The 8,351-nt window shown below is 34.9% G+C and overlaps 1 long non-coding RNA gene across 1 annotated transcript; it reads right to left on the reverse strand.

The window, feature by feature from the left end:
* Positions 1–646: 646 nt before the first annotated feature.
* On the reverse strand, positions 647–5,066 carry LOC107775029 (uncharacterized). Its single transcript, XR_012693961.1, has 3 exons — positions 4,635–5,066; positions 3,434–3,757; positions 647–2,563 (listed from the first exon to the last, which is right to left on the reverse strand). It is a non-coding gene; the product is annotated as an uncharacterized LOC107775029 (long non-coding RNA).
* Between the last annotated feature and the right edge of the window lie 3,285 nt (positions 5,067–8,351).

The raw sequence follows: 8,351 nt of genomic DNA on the forward strand, positions 1-8,351 counted from the left end.
CGCGAACGTGCACTCGAGTTTGGGTTACTTATCATGACTATGCCACGGGAACTGTACCCATAGCCACAATAATTTATTATTGATCACGGCTAAAGCAAACTTCAATATTTATAAATTTGATTAATCCTATGTTTGTGATTGCATATGAAGGTCAAGAGTTTATGGAAATCGTGGAAGAACTCACATTTACACTTAAGCGTGAGGCTGACTTGAACTTTCATAAAGTCATAGAGCACATCTATCATTATTGGCCTACTTCTCAGAGTTGCAGGAGTTTGGGTAATTCTGAATATTGTTAAATTAAACAGGCAGAAGACAAGAAAAAAATGTTTATTTCATATCTACTAAATTATTATGGCTACTTAAACAATTCGTGTATCAAGCAGACAAGTAGATTGAAGCTCCTTTTTGTTGTATTGAACAATCTAATCATGTAGATTTTCCCATTCAAAACCATGTAATGACATCAGTGGGCCTAAAGACTGGCCCAATCACAATGTGCCCAGGTTTCATATAGGACTGAGAGTCCTTGGTCATTAAGGCCTACCAACTGGGCCATCTTGTCGCCAGGTCCATATTGAAAAACATAAGGAATTGTAACTTTTCAGAGTTTAGTCATTTAACAAACAACATCACTACTAATCATGCCAAAAACATTCGTCTCCTATATATGATTTCAACAAGTAGTTTACTGAAAATGTGTCCATATAAATGATTAATATACAAAATGATTGATCCAAACACAACTAATTAACTTTACAAATTAACCTATAAACTATGAATCTATGTATATCCACCAGTGATTTCCTCAATGTGGAATGGAAATGCAGAAAATTGTTGTTGCTAGGTCCTATTAACTAGGATTCCTCATACGTGAAATCAAATATTTGATAATCAGATGCGTGAACATAACATGTTTAGCATGAAAACTCATACTTCAACCATCAATTTTCGAATAGGCAAAAACATCAACAAAATAAATCACATTAGTAAGCAATGCCTAATAGGATCACATGCTTTAACCTAAGCATATTGTTTGCATCAGAGATAAACATAGAAGAATATTCAAACAAATTCAACATAAAAGAAGATTCAAACAAATTTGGCCATTAAATATGCTAGATCTATAGAATTAGGCAGTAAACAACTTTAATTTTACTCCCGATTTCAATTTAAAACTACAGAGGTGTTTGAACATACCTACACAGTAGCAAACAAGTCTCAAAATGACCAAATAAAGGTTGAGAACATCTACAACTGAAATTCAGCTACTAGTTGATAGAGAACAACAACAAACAACCAGTAATCAAAGCTGGATCCACTTCGAAACCCAGAAATGCAAGAGAGAATACAACAATCGAAAAAGCTACAACTTATGAACTGTTTTGGGTGCAAAGCTAACCTAGAATTCCACTGTCATACTCATTCTTTTCAGATTGTTTTAGTTTTCAGATCTAATATTGTTTTTTTGAAGTTTTTGTGAGTAAAATCTCAATGAAAATGTAGAAGGAATATGTGTAAAAAATATATAGTGTATCTGATCAGAGAGTCTAAAAATCTGTGTGAGAGTCAGTGCATTTATAATAGAATTTAGGGCAACAACTAGATTTTTCTAATTCATTTTCACCCTTTAAACTTTCTATTATTTACCCTTAGATCCCAAATTCTGAGTTGATTCTATTTTTCTTTTGCAAAGACAACCCTTTTTTCCTTTTCTTAGAAGCTTATTTTCTAACTAACTAAGATTTTCTAAACCAATTCCCTACATTTCCCTTAGCTACTTCAGCATTTACCCCTCTTCCAGATTTTACCTCTTCTCTTGTATTCAATTCTCAATCTCATTTAAATCAAACTCTTAATGGGCCTGTAATACGGAATGAGCTAATTTTGAAAGACCTGGGCTTATTCCACTAATACAAACTCAAAAACCAGGCTTGGCCTAAACCAAATCAAAGCCTACTGCCACTTCTTGCCTAAATACCATTACACAAAAGTGGCAAATACCTAAATGATCCACAAATAAAAATACTACTCGATTAAGCATAAATTAAACTCTCAAGTAATTAAACACCACTGAATCATCGAGCTTATAACAATAATATCCAATTACCCATATAGTATCTAAAAACTCTTCATAGAAATGAAAACATGATAACTAAACAAGGAATTTGCAATTAAAACAACCACTGAACCTAAAGTGACTAAACAATTAAATGTGCAATTCACAGAAAGATACAAGGGAGAGATATACCTATCGAGGTTGAACAAATCGATGAAAGGGAAGCCCACGAGCTGGACGAATAGGATGGAATAATTGGGGAGCAACTGACCGATCAATGATGTTTCGACCGAATTCCAATAGCCATGAAATGAACCAAGACTAACATCAATCAATTGCTCTCGTCAAGAGCAATTAATTGATGTAGGTTTTGAGTTCAGGAGGTGGAGAAGGGGATTGGCGTTCAGATTGGTTGTGAGTAACAACAACCCTACTCCTCTTTGTTGAAAATGAGGAAATTTTAGATCATTTTTTCTTACCATTCTCATCTCCCGCCTCCGGCTTCTATGAGATAACAGAAAAGACCACAAAGATTTAATGTATTGTCGTACATATTTATATCATCAATGATAATAAATCACTTAACAATAAATGAAATATTTCAAGCTATATATAAACTTATAGTACATAAAGAAATCTTTTTCATGGTGGAACCAACTAAAAGGCAACTAAAGGTAATCGGAATCTGTGTAAGAGTCAGTGTATTTATAACAGAATTTTCAGGGCAATACCTAGATTTTTTTAATTTATTTCCACCCTTTAAACTTTCTGTTATTTATCCTTAGACCCCAAATTCTGACTTGTTTATATTTTTATTTTGCAGAGACGACCCTTTTTTTCTTTTTCTAGAAGCTTCTTTCTTAACTAACTAAGATTCCCTAAGTCAATTCCCTACGTTGCCCTTTACTACTACAGTATTTACCCCTCATCCAGATTTTACCTCTTCTCTTACATTCAATTCTCAATCTCATTTAAATCAAACTCAGAATGGGCCTATAATATGAAATGGGCTAATTTTGACAGACCTGGGCCTTGTTCCAATAATCCAAACTCAAAACCTGACTTGACCTAAACCAAATCAAAGCCTATTGCACTTCCTGCCTAAATGCCATTAAACAAAAGTGACAAATACCTAAATGATCCACAAATAAAATAACTACTCGATTAAGAAAATTAAACTCTCAAGTAATTAAGCACTGTTGAATCATCGAGCTTATAACAATAATATCCAATTACCCACATAGTTTCGAAAAACTCTTCAAAGAAATGAAACAAGATAACAAAACAAGGAATTTGCAATTAAAACAAACTGAACCTAAAGCGACTAAATAGTTAAATGCGCAATTCACAGAAAGATACAAGGGAGAGATATACCTATCGAGGTCGAAAAAACGATGAAAGGGAAGCCCACAAGCTGGAGGAACCTGATGGAACAATTGGGGAGCAACCAACCGATCAATGATGTCTCGACGGAATTCCAATAGCCGTGAAATGAACCAAGACTATTATCAATCAATTGCTCTCATCAAGAGCAATTAATTGATGTGGGTTTCGAGTTCAAGCGGGAGGGGGGGGGGATTGAGAGATCCTCACTCGTTCAGATTAGTTGTGAGTAACAACAACCCTACTCCTCTTTGTTGAGAATGATAAAATTTTAGATCCTTTTTTCTTATCATCCTCATCTCCGGCCTCCGGCCTCTATGAGATAACAAAAAAGATCATAAAGATTTAATGTATTGCAAAATATATCTATATCATCAAAGATAATAAATCACTTTACAATAAAACAAAAATGAAATATTTCAAGCTATATATAGACTTATAGTACGTAAAGAGATATTCTCCACTGTTGAACCAACTAAAAGGCAACTAAAGGTAGCAAGAATCTGTGTAAGAGTCAGTATATTTATAACAAAATTTTTAGGGCAATACCTAAATTTTTCTAATTCATTTTCACCCTTTAAATTTTCTCTTATTTACCCTTAGATCCCAAATTCTGACCTGTTTCTATTTTAATTTTGCAGAGACGACCCTTTTTTTCTTTTCCTAGAAGCTTCTTTCCTAACTAACTAAGATTCCCTAAGCCAATTTCCTACATTTCCCTTCACTACTTCAGTATTTACCCCTCTTCCAGATTTTACCTCTTCTCTTACATTGAATTCTCAATCTCATTAAATCAAACTCAGAATGGACATGTAATATGAAATGGACTAATTTTGATAAACCCGGGCCTTGTTCCATTAAACCAAACTCAAAATCAGACTTGACCTAATCCAAATCAAGGCCTACTGCCACTTCTTGCCTAAATATCATTAAACAAAGGTGACAAATATCTAAATGATCCAAAAATAAAATAACTACTCGATTAAGTAATTAATCTCTCAAGTAACTAAACACCACTGAATCATCGAGCTTATAACAATAATATCCAATTACCCATATAGTTTTGAAAAACTCTTCAAAGAAATGAAAACATGATAATTAAACAAGGAATTTGGAATTAAAATAAACCGAACCTAGATCAACTAAACAGTTAAATGCACAATTCACATAAATATACAAGGGAGAGATATACCTATCGAGGTCGAACAAATTGATGAAAGGGAAGCCCACAAGCTGGAGGAACATGATGGAACAATTGAGGAGCAACCGACCGGTCAATGATATTTTGACCTAATTCCAATAGCCGTGAAATGAACCAAGACTAACATCAATCAATTGCTCTTATCTAGAGCAATCAGTTGATGTAGATTTCGAGTTCAAGCGGGCCAGAATTGATGGGAAAAATCACAAAGGGAGGAATTAGGTTTTCTATAGATTCTTAGATCTACTAACAGAGAAAACCTAGGGTTTTTTTCACAAAACTAATGGTAAGAGAGGTATGGGGGGATGATGGAGATTATGTGGTGATAATTTAGTGCTAATTAGTGGTTGGCCGCCGTCGTGGGGCGATTTTCAGCGGCAACAGAACAGTGAGAATGAGAGAGAAGGTATGAGACGGTCTTTAGGGTTGGGAGGGGGGGAGGATTCAGACACTTATATATGTTTGAGAGGCTAGTTCCGATCCATTGGATCAAACCCAATAGATGGCTGGGATTGAACAAAACCAAAACGTCGTCGTTTGGAGCATCAGTGGGGCTGGACCAATTTGGGAGTTGGATTGGGGTGGATGTGTTGTGAGATTTGGGCCATTTGAAATTGGCCCAATTCAGAATATAAAGAAAATAACCCTCTTACTCTTTATTTGATCTTCAAAATTAACCAAATTAACACTAAGTGAACCTATTTTGCAAAAATAACCTAATTAGCAATTAAACTAATTTAAATTAATAAAAATTGAACTATTTAATTACCAAAATGCAAAAGAAATAAACTAATGTAATAACTAATTTTTTAAAATTATTTTTCAATTAATATGTAATTAAATCCTATGATACAATCAAGATATAAAAATGCAGTACATGAAAGATAAAAATATTTTTAATGATTTTTCTTTTGATTTAAAATATTCCTAATGATGCAATGATGCAAATAATCTATTAATGCAACAAAATGTGAACTAATAAGCAAACGAAATTCCTAAAATTTGACGAAAAATAATTTAAAATATTTTGAATATTTTTTAGGAGTAATTTCCTATATGGGGCAAAAATTACGTGCTCACAGTTGTCCCTCTTTGCTCGAGAATATAAAGAGCTTTCGGGCAAAGATAAAGTGAGCAATTATGAATAATTTTTGCCCGTTTGATACTCGATGGGAAGCATGTTGGAAAAGTTTGACCGAACCTTGCTTCTGAGGTTGCCTACATATCCTTGGCTTTAAAGGAATCAGGTCATAATAGTTCTGGAATATTTGGTAGTTGGGACAACCGAAAAGCTATGATTTTACTACTGCTGCTGCTGCTGCTGTTACTGCTGTTACTGCTTGCTAATTCCTTATTATACCAAAATCAAAATCAAAAGAAACTAAATATGCCTATCAGCTATGAGTTACAAGATTTCTATTTATAAGTCTTCCGAAACTAGATCTTGAGTCTTGACGGGTTCTTCCTGCAGACTCTAATATGAACCTTGATGCTTGCTAGCTGCAGGTGCTATTTCATTCTTCTACGGCTGATTCTTAAGAAAAATGGGAAATGCAACGCATGTGACTTCAGTCACGTCTTGATCAGTTGACATCTTTTCATCTACTTCTGCATTTGGATTCACTTCTTTTCTTTTCTTTTTTTATTTTTTATTCTAGATTGAGACTTCTTCTTTTAGTCATCTCGAACCCTGTGCCTTGAGGTAAAATTTGCTTAGACACCAAAATAAACAAACGAACAATTCTGCCCTAGTTTTCACTAGGAAAATTTCGTGAGTTATTGTAACAAAAATTCTAAACTACTTCATTATTAAAATAAATAAAAGATCGAGACTGGTGTAACCTGGGAAAATATGATTCCTTGGGAATGGTGTACCCTGATTGTCTAATGAGTGCCTCAACTAAGTATTGGTGTACCTTGTGTTGGAAAAATGCGACTAGAGAATGGTGTATCCTATATTAACAATGATACCAGGGAGTAGTGTACCCTGCATTTAAGATCAAATCGATTAGGGAGTGGTGTACCCTATGTTTGTAAACATGGCTAGGGATTGGTGTACTATATACTGGAAAGGATATCAGGGAGTGTCGTGCCTTGCATTTAAGATCACTTGGTAATGATATCATGGAGTGGTGTACCCTGCATTTAAGCTCAATCAACTAGGGAGTGGTGTGACCTATATTGGAAAACATAGCTAGGGATTGGTGTACCCTATATTGGTAAGGAGATTAGGGAATGGTGTACCCTATGTCTAAAATATCATCAACTAGGGAGTGTTGTACCCTATGTTGGAAAACACAACTAGGGATTGGTGTACCCTATACTGGTAAGGAGATTAGGGAGTAGTGTACCCTATGTCTAAAACATCATCAACTAGGGAGTGGAGTACCATACGTTAGAAAATGCAGCTAGGGATTGGTGTACCCTATACTATCATGATTTTGAATTTTCTTTTTCTTTCTTTTTGCTTTTTATTTTATTTTATTTTAGTTAGAGAATGAGTTAAATGCGGGAAAGATTTTTTGAGAAGGCTTCCCTTTTTGAGAGTTTTTGTTATTGGAAAGCTGTTTTTAGTTTTTTTGTGATTTTCTTTTTGGTTGCACCTGCTTCTTGCAAGGTTATTTTTAGATTGCACCTGTTTCCAGTTTTTCAACAAAGAACAATTGTTAGTTTAGAACTGTGGTTGGTTTTGTGGCCTTGAGTGTTTCAATCACTTGATCTCGGTCCATCATTTTTTGATGATTATTTCAACTGCAACTAGTTGTTTCCTTAATACCAACCGATTTTTGACTCTGGAGAACCTTTGGCTTTTTCAAACTTTACCATGATGGTTGGTCGCGTGGGGCTTAAGCTTTTCAACTTTATTTTATCTTTGTGGGCATTTAATTTTTGACTTCTTTCTTCAAAGTTCCAATTTTAGAGCATTGAGGAACCTTTAAGTTTTTAAACTTTGCATAATAGTTAGTCACGTGGGACTTAACCTTTCAACTTTATTTTGCCCTTATAGGCACTTTAATTTGATTTCCTCCTTCCAAAAGTTTTTGATTTTGAAGCATTGGCCACCATAGCTAGTCGGGGTCGACTTGATGCCCCTGTCGAGGCCGGGGTGCCTTTTGAATATATCAACTTATGTTAAATGAGAGCCCTGTAAATTAGTATTTCCATCTCTTCTTGTGGAACAAAGTTAGGCCAAAGTAGATTCAAATAAAAACAAGCAATGGAATAGAGAATGAGTTTAAATGAGAGATGTCCCTTTCGGGGAACAGAAAGACAGACTTACCTGGGAGTACATGAAGACTTTAGTGAATATGACAAGCCTTTTGACGGGATGCCTGATCTGTGTAAAACCATCCGACTCTTAGAAATTCATCATAAATTTTGCCTTGAAATCGAGAAACCTTTCCCAGGAATTTGTTGATGCCATGGCTGTGTGCCCTTTACGGATTTTCACCAACTAACCTCTCTTATTTCTCTTCTCACCATCGTTTTATAGCGCCCTTTTTGGATTTTCACTAACAAGACTCTCATTTTTTAATTTCTATACTCACCATCGCCTTACGGTGCCCGTGAGGATTTTTACCAACAAGACTTTCTCATTTTATTTCTCTCATTGTGGTTGCATCAATGTCACGACCTGGCCAATCGTCTTGAGAATTAATGCCCCGATCCCCTATTAACTGCCTTCCCCGAGTTTATTTCTGCTATTTT

Source organism: Nicotiana tabacum, chromosome 8 (assembly GCF_000715075.1).
Source record: "Nicotiana tabacum cultivar K326 chromosome 8, ASM71507v2, whole genome shotgun sequence".
Lineage (NCBI taxonomy): Eukaryota > Viridiplantae > Streptophyta > Magnoliopsida > Solanales > Solanaceae > Nicotiana > Nicotiana tabacum.